Genomic DNA, 14595 nt, shown 5'->3' on the forward strand with positions numbered 1-14595 from the left:
ATTTTGCGTAAATTTGAGTTGATTATCCTGAAATGATTTGTCAAGAGCTCCAAAGCGGACCGTGTTGTAGCAGAGCAACAGAGGGCAGTGTTGAGCGGCACTGTACAGCTGTGGCGACACCTTGCCAGGTAACGTCTGCTGTAGAGTTACAGACAATCTGCACGCACACAAGTTTGGTCAAATGAGCACGCAAAGAGACTTTCATGAAGTATTGCTTGATTGTTTTTTCTTTTTGTTTTAATCAGTCGATCAAATGCCAAAAGCTTACGCACAAACTTTTATCTGGAGACAGTTCACTGAGAACAGTTTTCAGAGAAATTTTGTGGCTGGAATTTTTAAGGCTTAGAATATTAAATCTTATTACCCCCCCCCCCCCCCCCCCCCCCCGACCAAATTAATCAAACAGCTTATTCAACTGAAAGCTATTTTCCTGCAACAGCGACTATCATCACTGGGCTCTTGGTAGTTTTTGTGGTGCTGCACTCTATTCATCTGTAGCTTTTTTAAAAAAAATGTTTTTATTGAGCCCCAGTTGTTCAGTTTCTTCAGTATTGTAAATTAATGTATTATTCATTAACACTCAAATATGCACCATGGCTGGTGTGAGTTTTGGCAAAGGTGATGATATAATCCTTTTTTAATGCAGCTTGTTTTTTTTCCATACAACAGACAAGAAAAAAACATATTTAATATCCTCAATTAGCTACAATTAGTAATCCACTAAAGACAGCTTCATAGTGGTAATTTCCCACTTCCCTTTCTGTGGAATAACAAGGAGCAACCCCATCACAATCCAGTTATAATTGATCACTTAAACTGCCGTAACAAAAGAATTTCCCAAATATGGGATGAATAAATTTGCCACATCATCTTATTTCATCTCATCTGATCACCAACCCCCCGTACCCTACATTGGCATAACTATTGCTTTTATTTTGTTCATTCATCAATATGTGTGAAACTACCATATCTCCCTCATCTTTTGATTGATATTCATCCATTTGACAGGTTTTGTTAGGCCCAGATGCTTGTCATATGGATCATTAACGCTTTTGTTATTTGGAGAGCTGTTTTTAGTATCCTGGGTCACTCCATTCAAATGGAAAGTAGGTTCATCTTTGATGAATTTATGAGGGCTCTTGACAGGTCCTGGTGGGGCAGAATCAGACCTGCCAAGCAGAAAGAGATCCAAAAAAAACAATCCCAAACTGGATAACCTCCCTGCAACCTATCCCCCTCCAGCTATCCTCTTAGAACTACTCTACGTTCACTTTCCCCTTCTTTCTCATTTTCCATGTAACTACAGCGTGTGGAAGTGTTTTGTTTTCCCAATGTTATCCAGGGGTCATGTATCTCCATGGCATCTAATGGCGACATAAATAATTCATTTCCATTACCAAATATGATAGGTGTGGAATAGACGAGCTGGCGGCCTTTTCATCAGATTTTTAATGATGCATATTTAAGTGTGATATTTCTGTTGTCGGGCATCATTTGAGATGCGGTGAACAGATATGAAAGTTTAATGTCCGGAGAACTTGATCTCTCCTCTCCTCCGCCTGACGAGGATGAAACGCTCAATATGGTCTGACCATCGCAGGTGCGCGAGTGTTGCCGTGAGCACGTCTCGTCTAAAGCGATAACAGACGGATACAGATAAGAAGTGTGATTGTGTCAGGTTTGATGCCACTTTTCTCGCGCAGTTACCCTTCATATAGCTCCAGTTGTATAAAGATGGAAAAGGAGCTTGAGGGATAAAAATAACAATAACTCTTGCTGTTGACAGACTGTTTTGTCATTTCAAGGTGTAGGTTTTCACCATCCAAGAAACCAAGGTAGAGAGTGGAAACTGACAGCTTTCACAGAGCGATATCTCTGCTGTTAGTCTGTCATTCAGCTGTTTGACTTTTCATGCACGCCAAACAAGCTGTCCAGGACATCTGCTGCCATCCGTGTGAACCACACCTCACTTCATTTATGCACTCTATCATCTTATGTCTTTTTTGAACCCTGACTTGAGAGTTCCAACAAAAATAAAAACACCCCCAAAACCAAAAACCTATCTCTGCACTTTCAGGAAGGATGCCTTTATGGTTACAAAGTAATGAGTGGTTTGCAGGGGTGCACAATTCTGCCTGTTGGTCCTTATTTTGCACCCCTTTGTGTGTGTATGTGCGTGTCCTTGCTATGTGGAAGTAAAGAAAAGAGATTTTTTACAGTTTTAAAGTGGCCTTCTGGAGCAGGATTCACATGGTAATCAGGTCAGGGTGCACTGAGGAAAAACAAAGCTGTCCAAAAGCAGAGAGAGGGTCCAAAAGACGTGCTGTTTTCTTTCTTTCTTTCTTTCTTCATTTTTTTGTTAAGATATTTCAAGGAGTGTGAAGAGACACATGGAGAGATGCTGCCTTAAAGTGGCTCTGTATATTCAGAACACTGCAGCCACATTGGAGTGTCTGTTGCTCTCTGTTATGTTAATATAACGCCAGATTTGAAATAACAGCGTCAGACACTATGATTTGAGGTGGCAGCCCTCGCCTCAATACTCGCCGTGGTCTTTATACGGAGAATACAGAGCTCTGCTGCCTAGTCACCTGAATGTGATTATGTTGTCCCACAGTACTGACATAAATGTTGCCATTTTCCATTCACACACACACAGACACACACCGAGGCTCGATTGAGGTCCCGAGCCTCATTTTATTCAAAATGAAATCATTCCTCAGCTATGTGACAACTTAGAGAAACATTCAAATTTTGGCCCAGGCTTGTTTCTTGCTTTTTTTTGGTTGATGTGAGTGTTTTGTGGCCAATTTTACTGTCAGAAACAAACTGCAGCTTGACAGATGCACTTTGCCTCACCGCCGCAGCAGCACCCTGATGAGAATCTGCATCAGATTTTTTTTAGCTCAGTCTTTTGTTAATGACAGACTCGGTTTGAGGAGGAACGTGTACTTGCAATAAGCAGACAGTTTGAGCCGTCAGCAGAGGGAGGCCGAGCGGTCTGAGCTGGTGGGTGGAAATGAATAATTCCACAGTGTCTGTCTGGGTCCCCTCAGCCTCCCCAGATCTCATTGTTTCTGAATGCAGAGTGTACTTGGCGTGGCCTTCACTCACGCTGTCTGGCTGTTTGTAACCTGGCCTTTCTCTGCATTGACAGACAACCTCGTTGTCTGTGAAATCCAGTACGGCAGCAACGTCTCTGCCCCCTGTCTGCAACCCTGCTAATTAAAGCTTGATGCGACCCAACAGTCTCAATTTGTCTGCGGAACGTTATCATCATTGTTTCCTCCTCTGCTATTTACAAACAAGGAGAATAGAGATAAAAATGGAAAGCCTGTCAAGCAGGAGGGGAAACTTGATTTTTTTGAAGCTTTAAATGATTATTGGAGTTTAAAATTAGCATGCAACAGATTATTCTTTTCTTATTTTCCATATGTGAGAATTTGCTGCTTAGCTTGTTGGCTGAAACATTTAAACTTTGGTCTTGGGGAGCTAGTGATGAACAGCCTCCACATTTTCTAAGAATTTCCAGATGAAAAGGATTAATTGGTTAATAAAATTAATAATTAATTAATAATAAAAAACAATTAATAACAGGTGTGGTTTGAATAAAGGCGACTCTGTTCCTCATTTGGAGGGCAGCTTTTAAACTGGATGTGCATTCTTCCCAACATGAGAATATTCTGGGATTTCTGTCTTTTTCCACACGTTCTCATTGTTACCCCTCTTGGCCATTAGACGAGGTGTGCGAGAACGCGCGTCGTGAGCGAGCGTGTGCTCATACGCGCATGTGTGCATGTCTGAGCAATTTGATTTTTCTCTTTGTGTGCATGCGAAGCGGACGTGAAGGCATGTGCCTTTTCTCTCCCATCCCTCCTCCGTTCAGCCTCGGCAAGGTCTGAGCAAAGCCGGAATAAAAGGGGAGCGAGAGGAGGAGAAAGTACTCCCACAGTTGATTTGACTATTGTGAGGGGGAGGAACACTATTTCCATTGATGCTCTGGATGCATGGCTCAAACCCCCAGAAGCTTTAGGAAGGGAGCTCATTCAAGGCTTGGTGTGACCCAGAGGACTGATTTGGAAGATGGGTGTTGAGCCCTTTGTGGGGACGGTGGGAACATTGTTCCCATTCCACCGCTTTAATACTACTGTGAACCACTGGCTCTGTGAGATGGATGGGCTCTCAGGTTGTCTGTTTTCACTCTAAAGACACCGGAGAGGTCTTTTATAGTGGAAGTTTCTTGAATCTTCCAAGTCAAAGAGATTGTTTCTGCAGTTTCTAGATAGAATATATTAGATTTTTGTGTTTGTTTTGGGGGTTTTTTATGTAAAAAAAAAAAAGAAAATGTTGTAATTTGGAAAAGTAATTTAAGGATCTCCTCTCTTTGCTCTCAGAGAAATCATAGTTGAGCGACAAATCATTAACACATCTGGCCATTGTTCAAAGGTAAAATCACATATATTTACCTTTGATTTTGTCATAGCTGCAAAGAAGAAAGAACAGGATGCTGTACCTCTGCAAAAACCCCAAGCCCCAAGCCTCCTCCTGCAAGTCAAGTCAGTCCGCATGAAATAGGTCAAGAAATCATAAATCACAATTTTGCTTTTGCTTTGAAACCTGTACACATTTCCGCCTCTGTTATAACCTTTGATTTAAGGACAAAAGCTGACCTTCAAAAACTGAAACAAACAAACAAACTTAGAACAGGGCATCAGACAGCAATGATTTCCTTTCTGAATTCCTTTGGCTGAAGCAAGTAGTTTGATTTGATGGGGTGGCTGTAGCTCAGGTAGTAGAGCAGGTCACCTGCTAACTGGAAGTCTGCACCAGTCTGCATGGCAAAAATCCTTGGGCAAGATACTAACCCCAGGTTGCTTTCCAATGCATTCATCGGAGTGTGAATGTTAGTTCGGTAGCACTGAAAACCTAGAAAAGTGCTTGTGAGAACGGGTGTGATTGGGTGAATGAACAAGTTGTATAAAACACTTTGAGTGCTCATCGTAAAAAAAAGCTAAATAAGAACATTTAACATTTACCATTGCTTAAACCTTCCGGATGGTATTGAGTATGTAAGAGCACTTGTTTTGAATGTCTGAGTTTATCTGGCATTACTCAGAGTGGATTTGGACTTTTTTAATACAATGCAGAAAGCATATTGTTAAATCAACAGATGGCAGGTCTCTACTTCACTGGTAACCTGACGTGCCACTGAACCAGCTAGGAAGTTGTTACCAGTTTTCCAAATAGGTAACATGTAAGCTGTTTGGAAAACGAGCAGCATTTTTCATTAAATAATTAGCACATTATTGCACGAGACATTTGATTAACACCACATACCAAAACGTCATCAAATAAGATCGGCAAATTACACAAAAGGTGTAAAGAAGTAAAACCTGTCGCAGTCTGAGGGGCTTCAGAAAGACGTTTGTGATTCCAGGTCTATGCAACAAAAACAAAACTGTGTATAACTGACATCATCTTCATTTCCAAAAGACATTTGTCAAGTGACTGGATGAACCATCTATCTATCTAAACACCCAGGAGAAGAAGGCGAGCACTTCCCTTTATGTTGTTGATTGAACCGCAGCTCTCATGATCGTGATCTATCGAATCGTGCGAGAATTCAGCTGCCTTACAAGGTGACTTTACTGCAGTGAATGAACACCATTCTTTCTCAACAGCCCCTTCACTTGTTTGTTTCCATGTAGGCGTTGAAGAGCACTGTCTGAAAAGTTGCTGCGCGCTTTCCTGTAGGTGTTTCTTTGAACCGAGATCTGGTAAAAAAGCAAAGCCTGAGCATGATAATATGTATTTTCATTCCTCTATGGAAGCATCTGGATTGCTACGTTTTGCCGTATAGAAATTCAGGTATGTGGAGCAAAATATAAATACAATGGAAATTGGTTCTCTGTAACCTGACCTAAGCCTGAATGCACAAAGCATAAATAAATCACGTTGAGGTCGACAGAAGTGCTGGTATTTTTCATTCATACACTTTAAACATTAGATTATACGACTAGGAGTCTATAAAAACTACACTTGGCTGTATAAAGTGTTCAAATATTGTTAAGTGGCTTCATCAAACTCATACTTTTGCTTTCGAGTCATCAACATTCCTCTCAGGGATCTCAGGGCTTCAGGTATTTTGCTTCAAAAAGACCCATTGTGTGCAGCTTTTAGAAACCTCTCCTAATAGACTAAGGCTCATTTTTACCCTGTAAAATGATTATATCTCTCCAAATGGAGTCATACGGTGAGATCTAAACTCCTTTCTTCAGTTTGTGCTCTGTGAAATAATAGGTTTGAAGAAGGCAGTGCAAACAAGGCTTAAACTGATATGCAGAGGCAACTCATGCACTACTCATCTAGCTTTTTATTTACACGCTGACAGGAAATGGAATGACGATATACATTATTTGTTTTTGTTAGAGACTATTTGGCATGCTAAGAAGCTGCCATTATTCAGTATGTGACTTCAATAGTACCAGGCGCTTTGGAGACTATCAGATAAAGCTGCTGAGAATTCCTGATGTGTTTACTTGACATTCGTTTGCAGTATTTTAGATTTTTATCAGCAGCCTCTGATAGGTTGTAGAACTGGCTCATTAGAAAGTGCAGCACATGCATCTCTGCCGGTCAGCAATCTGGCGTTTGTGAGCGCGCCTGTTTGTTTGTTTGAGTATCCATGTGTTTGTGTCCGAACATATGCGTGTCGGCTTCTGTTGTGTACATTTGCAGTAATGGCTAGAAAATCAGCAGCAATTAGTGAAAGCGGGCAGCTGCTCTCCGATTATACTGTTACCCACATCCCCACATTCACGTAGCATGTATAATTGGACAACCACATGTCAGGATGCGATGTGCAGCATGAGCCTAATGATTTTGCAGCACTAAATACGATTCAGTGGCGTTGTCCTTCTTCCAGATAATGGCTTGAAATCTAATGCAAGTGGAGAGTAGAGAATGACAGAGTTGTCCTGGGATCCTGAGAGCGCCGTGGGATAGTTGTCATCATTTTTATGAGTCTATGATGTATGAAGGTTGAAAAAGTCCTTATTATTGTACAGCAACAGTGAAAATATGGTTAATATTAGGCTGCCATGATGTTACGTGCCGTGTAAGCGCCCACTCTTTCCTCCCACAAATACCTGAAACATTTCAAATAATTTCCAGAACAAAGAATAGAGGACAGTGGAAACAAAAGCACAACTTTTCACGTGTAGCAACAGCTTTAGAAGGACAAAAGAGAGGACGTAGAGGAAACTCCTCCCTGGGAATTTTGAATGTGTTTTTCTTTTCATAAAAGGAAATAACATTTTACAGAAAGGTGGGAACATTATGAATAACCAACAAACACAACAACCAGCTGATCGAGCCAGGAAGAGCGCAAACAGGTACATAAATAACTACACGTGAAAGTTTATGTCTTGTGTGTCTAAAAGAAGAAAACATATCAGCCAATATATTTGAATATCAGATTTTTAAACTGCCAAATATCAGTATCAGTCTTAATAATCCTATATCAGCTGGGCTCTGCTTTGCTGCTTTGAACTAGTGGATAATGCCACGTCGACAACTCCAAAGCCAAGTATAGCTCCAGTAAGATCAAATGCGCTGAAGTGCACTGGCACAGAGATCCCACATGGTGTTTTTTGTTGCTTTTTGATGTCTACTTTGTCACGCTGTTCGCCCTTTGTTTTTTTCTGATTTCCCTTTAGTGTGACAAGTTCACATTTCCCCATCTAAATGTTTTATGCAGTTTGTATTATCGCTGCCCTGACCAGATAACAAGAGGCATGCGTGTTGAATAATTACTTATCTCCTCAGGTACCACAGTGAAATCCACCAAAAAAACCCTTTTGTTACCTAATCTTCACAGCTGCGTTATTCTTCTTCTCAATCCAAAACAATCCACGCCTGCTGTCAGCCTTCTCCAGAAAATCAGCATATATAGACGTGTACTTTTGCAAGACGCAGCACGGTTCTGACAAAGGGAAGCAACAACAGAGAGCATATACACTTATTTTGTGTGGCAGCTATAGACCTATTTCACATCTGAGGTGTCAAAACATTTCAGCTTTTTCAGGGAGAATCCGATCATGCTATTATTCATTGTCTGCGTCTGTTTTCTTTTGTTTTTTTTCCTGTCTATTTGACCTGCGTAGCAATGAGCACTCAGCAATACTCCAGCTTAACCTGACAGACTTTCAGGAGAAATTATTCTGCCGTGTCTTTTGACCTTTTTGTGTGGCTCTTGCCAGAAATCTCTTGGTTTTAAGCCAACAGGCAGACCGGAATTTGTTCTTTTTCTCCGCCAAAGTGGCTGATTTGTGATTCATGCTGCGTGCGAGCTGCGGAGTTTTTAATGGTCAAATGCAGACCTTATTATCTCCCCAGAGAACTCACTTCGATCATACTCACTGCCGTGTATATACCCCCCGACGCTAATGCTAGGTTGGCCATGAAAGAACTTTCTGCAGCCATTAACAAACACCAGAATAAACACCCCGAGGCTGCTTTTATTGTTGCTGGCGACTTCAACCACACCAACTTAAAGACAGTCCTTCCCAGATTCCACCAACATGTCTCCTGCCACACCAGAGGAGACAAGACTTTAGACCATGTGTATTCCAACCTGGCTGGAGCCTACAAAGCCACACCCCTCCCCCACATTGGACAATCGGTACATCTCTCCCTGTTCCTTACACCTAGGTATTCACCACTCATCCAACGTGTGAAACCTGCTGTGAGGACAATTAAAGTGTGGCCAGAGGGGACAGACGCAGTGCTCCAGGACAGATTTAAAAACACAGACTGGAATATGTTCACCCACACAGACCTGGACCAGTATGCCTCATCTGTACTGGATTACATCTCCGAAACCACAGACAGTGTCACCACCCAGAAACGGATCACCATGTACCCCAACCAGAAGCCTTGGATGAACCGGGATGTTCGTCTCCTCCTGAAGGCCCGCAACACTGCCTTTAGGTCAGGAGATGCACACGCCTACAGTACAGCCAGGGCTAATCTAAAGAAGGGCATCAAAAAAGCCAAACACCATTACAAAAAGAAGGTAGAAGAACACTTCTCCAACTCCAACCCCCGACGCATGTGGCAAGGACTCCAGACCATCACAGACTACAGGACCACCAAACCCTCCCCCGCATCCTCTGATGTCTCCTTCCTCAACGAGCTCAACAACTTTTATGCTCGTTTTGAGCGAGGGAACCCCACAACCACGACCAAAGCAGACGTGACGCCAGACCACCAACCTCTGACTCTCTCCCCCACCGATGTAGGAGCGGTGCTGAGCAGGATCAATGTCCACAAGGCTGCAGGTCCCGATGGCATCCCCGGGCGTGTTCTCAGAGCGTGTTCTGAGGAGCTTGCAGGAGTGCTGACAGACATATTCAACCTGTCCTTGGCCCACGCTGTGGTACCGGCCTGCTTCAAATCCACCTCCATCGTCCCGATACCCAAAAACTCCAACCCATTTTGCCTCAATGACTACCGCCCAGTAGCACTCACCCCCATCATCACTAAGTGCTTAGAGCGACTGGTCCTAGCACACTTCAAATCCTGTCTCCCCCCCACCCTGGACCCCCACCAATTCGCATACCGCCAGAACAGGAGCACAGAGGATGCAGTCTCCATCGCACTGCACTCTGTCCTCTCACACCTGGACAACAACAACACCTACGCCAGAATGCTGTTTATAGACTTCAGTTCAGCATTCAATACAATCCACCCCTCACAACTCATCAGGAAACTGACAGACCTGGGCATCAGTTCCCTCATCTGCAAATGGTTACTGGACTTCCTGACCAACCGCCCCCAACACGTCCGGCTGGATAACCACTGCTCATCTACAATCACGATGAACACCGGTGTACCACAAGGCTGTGTGATGAGCCCTTTCCTCTACTCCCTCTTCACCCACGACTGCAGACCTGCTGATGGTTCCAACACCATCATTAAGTTTGCAGATGACACCACGGTGATTGGCCTCATCAGTGACAACGATGAGGCCGCCTACAGGGAGGAGGTGGATCGTCTGGCTGAGTGGTGCGACACAAACAACCTGCTGCTTAACACCGAGAAGACCAAGGAGCTCATCGTGGACTACAGGAGGAATGCTGACCCACATCCACCCATCCACATTAAGGGGACGGCTGTGGAGCGTGTGAGCAGCTTCAAGTTCCTGGGAGTCCACATCTCCGAGGATCTCACCTGGACGACCAACTGCTCCAAGCTGGTCAAGAAGGCTCACCAGCGCCTCTTCTTCTTGAGGACTCTGAGGAAGAACCACCTGTCCTCAGACATCCTGGTGAACTTCTATCGCTGCACCATCGAGAGCATCCTGACCAACTGTATAACAGTCTGGTACGGGAACTGCTCTGCCTCGGACCGGAAGGCGTTGCAGAGGGTCGTGAAAACTGCCCAGCGCATCGCCGGAGCACCACTTCCTGCCATAAAAGACATCTACAGGAAGCGGTGTCTGAAAAGGGCTGGGAAAATCATCAGAGACCCCAGTCACCCATCACATGGACTCTTCACCCTCCTGCCCTCTGGGAGGCGCTACAGGAGCCTCCGGACTAAGACCACCAGGTACCGGAACAGCTTCTTCCCCACAGCTGTCAGACTCCTGAACTCTGCCTCCTGACATCTGACCCACGTTAACTCATGGACTGAACATACACACACACACACAATGGACAACTGTACCCTCAAACACACAATAATAACATGGAGTGAACCACCACTCACAACCACTAGCACTTTATATAGCCTCTGTAGAAATTATCCACACCCTCACTTACCTTAACTGCACTACTGTATAGCCCTGTGTAAATAATCATTCTGTACATACGATAATTTTTAACCCTACAACTGTTTACAACTTGCATAGTTCCCATTTCTGTATAGCTGTATATCTCAGATTCTGTAAAGTTATTTATTTCATATTCTGTATAGTTTTTCATATTTATATCCTGTTCATATCCTGTACATAGCTTGTACTCACTACAGCCTGTACATACTTATAGTTATAGAATATTCACAACATACTTCATACCGTGTACATTATAACATACCATAATAGACCCATTTCTGTAATATACTCACATATCTATATTATTGCTAATATATATTGTAATATATCTATATCACTAAGCACTTCTGGATGGATGCAAACTGCATTTCGTTGCCCTGTACCTGTGCATGTGCAATGACAATAAAGTTGAATTCTATTCTATTCTATTCTATTCTATTCTATTCTATTCTATACGCTCAATTCTGGATATGAGGCTGACAGGGGAATAGTGCTGCAAGACTGTAGCCTTAATTAAGGACTCATTAGCTAACAGGTGCTGAACACTGAGAACATATACAAGCACAGGCCTGAAATGAGCGAAACAGTAAGTACTGCGAGTGCAGGCACTTCAGATTGTGACCACGATCCTTATTTGAAGCTGAACATTGAACAAAGGTTGCTGTCTTTGGCCAATGACAAGTCTGACGGGCAAGTCAACAAAGTGGAACAGAAAGCACGACGCGTCTACGCTCTGCCTCCCTGGCTTTAAGTGTTCAATCATAAACACATTTTTGTGCCACACTACCTCTACAGCACTGCTGAGTCGGGTTAGCTTTGGTTACTATGGCGATAGAAGTGGCTCTCGGTGGGGGCAGGAGGGTCTGCTTGAGACTGAAGCAGAAAGAGAGGAGTGTGACAGTGATTAATGTCCTGGCAGAAACAGAGACGGTCAACTCTCAGAGCCCCGTTGTCACCATCAGAGTATTAAAAAGCACGCCGCGCCCAGCACCTCGTCTCAAAAGCACCAGAATGGCTGGAGGTTTAATCACAGTCATGTGAATTATTTATTACATAAAAATCTATTACTTTTTGACTTGGTGGATGAAAGCGAGAGTAAATTGAAATGTTGGATTAAGCCAAGAAGGAAATGAGATTCACCTGCGTGTCTCCTAAAATCAATCCTCTCCATCCTGCTGATTAATGGCAGAACATTTGTCTCAGCATCTTGCACCGAGGTAAATGCATCTTATTCCAAAAACATCAAACAAGTCGAAGTGGCCTTTTTCTCCAACCTTCAGGTGGCGAGGGGAGAAGGGGCTACTGTTGAGTCACATGGCTCTCCGATTACCGTGCAGCCTGTTAACAAGGAAGCGAAGTGATGGAAGACTGTGGGCCAAGCGTCTGCATGATAGAGATAAGCGGCCAACTGGGCATCCTCTATCCACCACCGCATCCAACCCCTCCACCCCCAACAAGAACACTCAGGAAATACTATGCCTGGATATTTAACCAGCAGGGTTCAATGATGGAAAAACTTTAGTATGTGGCTATATTTGCACAAAAAAACCCCACTCACGTGCACGAACCCTCCTTGTATTGGACACACTTTTGTATGGGAAAAAACTCTTAAAGCTTTGTCACGGTGACTGTCCCTCTTTCATGTGGCCCACCTGGATGCTTAGGCCAATTAGAGCTCCTTTTCAGGATCTTGTTCTCTTCTCGGGATTTTGCACATCACTGCACTTTTCCTTCCTCTGCTTCTTTTTACTCCACCAACCCGCTGCAACACTGTGGCTGAAATCCTCTGTTGGGCCACTGTACTGCCCAGTGTGTGAGCGTCACGCACTGCTGTTAATCTCCTCCCATAACCTTTGCACCTGGAATCCATGTCCACCACCTACAGACATTTTTTGCTCTCTGTTACCTGACCCTCTGGGTTTCCATCTCATGTTGGTTACAGTGCAGTGACAGTACAGTGCTTGTGTGAGACCTTTTTAAAAGGCACAAAGAAGTGGCTCCTCATATATAGGCAGTATTTCAAGAGATAACATAACCTTGCCATCTTCCCCAAACCTACAATGCTTAATAAACTTATTAGACCACCACCCGATCTAAGGTTTATGTTTAAATTAACAGTATTTCTGCAATGGTTAATCCACCAGCATGTGCAACCTCTTTAATTCAAATAATGTTTTTAACTCTAATGATAATTATTGCTGTTATTTATGAATTTTCACATGTACAGTCTTAGAAAAAAGCAGAAAAAATAGTCAAGCACAGCATTGTCTGCCAAATTACTGTAATTTATGTGCGTTTCTAAACACGTGTGTCAGACAGTTTTATTTGCGTTCGCTTGTGTTTCTGACAGGTGCTCTAATAAATTTGTTTAAGCACAGTATAGCTTCTTCAATGGACTCCAGTGCAATAAATGGGAGGTTTTAGGTTTTTAATTTCTGTTTACAAAAGGCTTAAGAAACACAGCAGGAAAGCAGTAGAGCACTTTCTAGCTATGTGTAAATCAGATGGTGGAAGTTTGATGGCAGAGTAAATGTCTGCCCCCACTCACAGCAGATTGCTCTTGCTAGTGTTGGCCAGCAGCCCCATTCATCACCCGCCATGAGCGGTTTTCTTTTAGGTATGGCTCAGGTCCCAGTGGAGGTTTTGAATGTGTGGCGTCCCCCTGAATGCTAAATGTATTGTTAAACAGACATTTGGAGCAAGGACTGAGAACACCTCATTTATTTATCTATGTGTGCTCTCATTTATGTCTCAGCTCTCAGATTTCTTTTTAACTCTTTCGCCCATAAAGACAACATTTGACGACCTCCCCTGTACTCACAATAACAAGTACTAAAACCTCAGTGTATATTAATAAAGATGTGGTTTGATGACTGTTAGATTACTCTCAGTAACTCTGTAAGCAGGCCTAAAATATGACAGAAACCACTCAATTTAGACAAGAGCTTCAAGGGTTACTCCTAGTAGATTTTCAAGGGGTAAAGAGTTAAATTAATTTAAGACCTTCACTTACTAGCATTTAGACTTTTCAGCCACTGACTGTATAGAAAATAATCACATAACCATCACGATGTTTTCTGGACTGGATTTGTGTGTTTTAAGAAATATTTGGACGAGGATGACGTAATAAGCTATTGCTAGCTAGCTTGCTTGGTTAGCAAGCTGCACACATTAACAGTGTTGGCAACTCCCAGTGTTGGGGAGTAACGGAATACATGTACCGCCGTTACGTATTTAAAATACAAAATATGAGTAACTGTATTCCGTTAAAGTTACCGTTTAAAAAGGTGGTATTTAGAATACAGTTACTTTGTTGAAATAAATGGATTACACGGCGGTACTTCCCTGTTTCATTTTGTCGCGGGTCAGGACTGTTTGGGTTTTGTTTGACAGCTATGTTCTGTTGTTCCAGGCGGCAGCGTTACGGTTGCCATGGTTACAGGGTGACGCTCTCTTTGTGACTGTGTTTCCTGGGTGAGAGAGCGCCTTTTTTTGTTGTTGTTGTTGTGCTAAGCTAAAAGGTAGAGTGTTACAGACATAGCCCTAAAGAATGTAGCCTCATGGGCAGTGTAGTCCGTGCTGCAGGGAGAATGGACTGCCATACACGTTATGTGTCTGTGAGCGCGAGGAGGGAGAAAAAGGAGAGTCGAAAAGCAGGAGTTTATCGTCAAGCAGAAACGGGAGCTGGAAGCATGTAAATATAATAATAACCACTGCAGCCAAGAAGAGTGCCTGACGAGCCCAGTTGTAAGTAAGCTATT

The 14595-nt window shown here is 43.1% G+C and overlaps 1 protein-coding gene across 9 annotated transcripts in view; it reads left to right on the forward strand.

The window, feature by feature from the left end:
* The window catches only part of sema5ba (sema domain, seven thrombospondin repeats (type 1 and type 1-like), transmembrane domain (TM) and short cytoplasmic domain, (semaphorin) 5Ba), a 194935-nt gene that overhangs the window by 1359 nt on the left and 178981 nt on the right, over window positions 1-14595 (forward strand). For 2 of the 9 annotated variants that reach the window (XM_082507360.1, XM_082507352.1), the window contains exon 1: window positions 14464-14585. The exons of 4 other annotated variants lie outside the window; for them this stretch is intronic. The gene's annotated coding sequence lies outside the window, so the exon portion shown is untranslated. Of the gene's footprint in view, window positions 1-13982; window positions 14586-14595 lie in introns of those variants that run through there. 3 more of the 9 variants (XM_082507353.1, XM_082507354.1, XM_082507355.1) reach the window with 3 other exon arrangements.

Source organism: Aulonocara stuartgranti, assembly GCF_965226115.1.
Source record: "Aulonocara stuartgranti genome assembly, chromosome: 16".
In the NCBI taxonomy this organism is placed as follows: Eukaryota; Metazoa; Chordata; class Actinopteri; order Cichliformes; family Cichlidae; genus Aulonocara; species Aulonocara stuartgranti.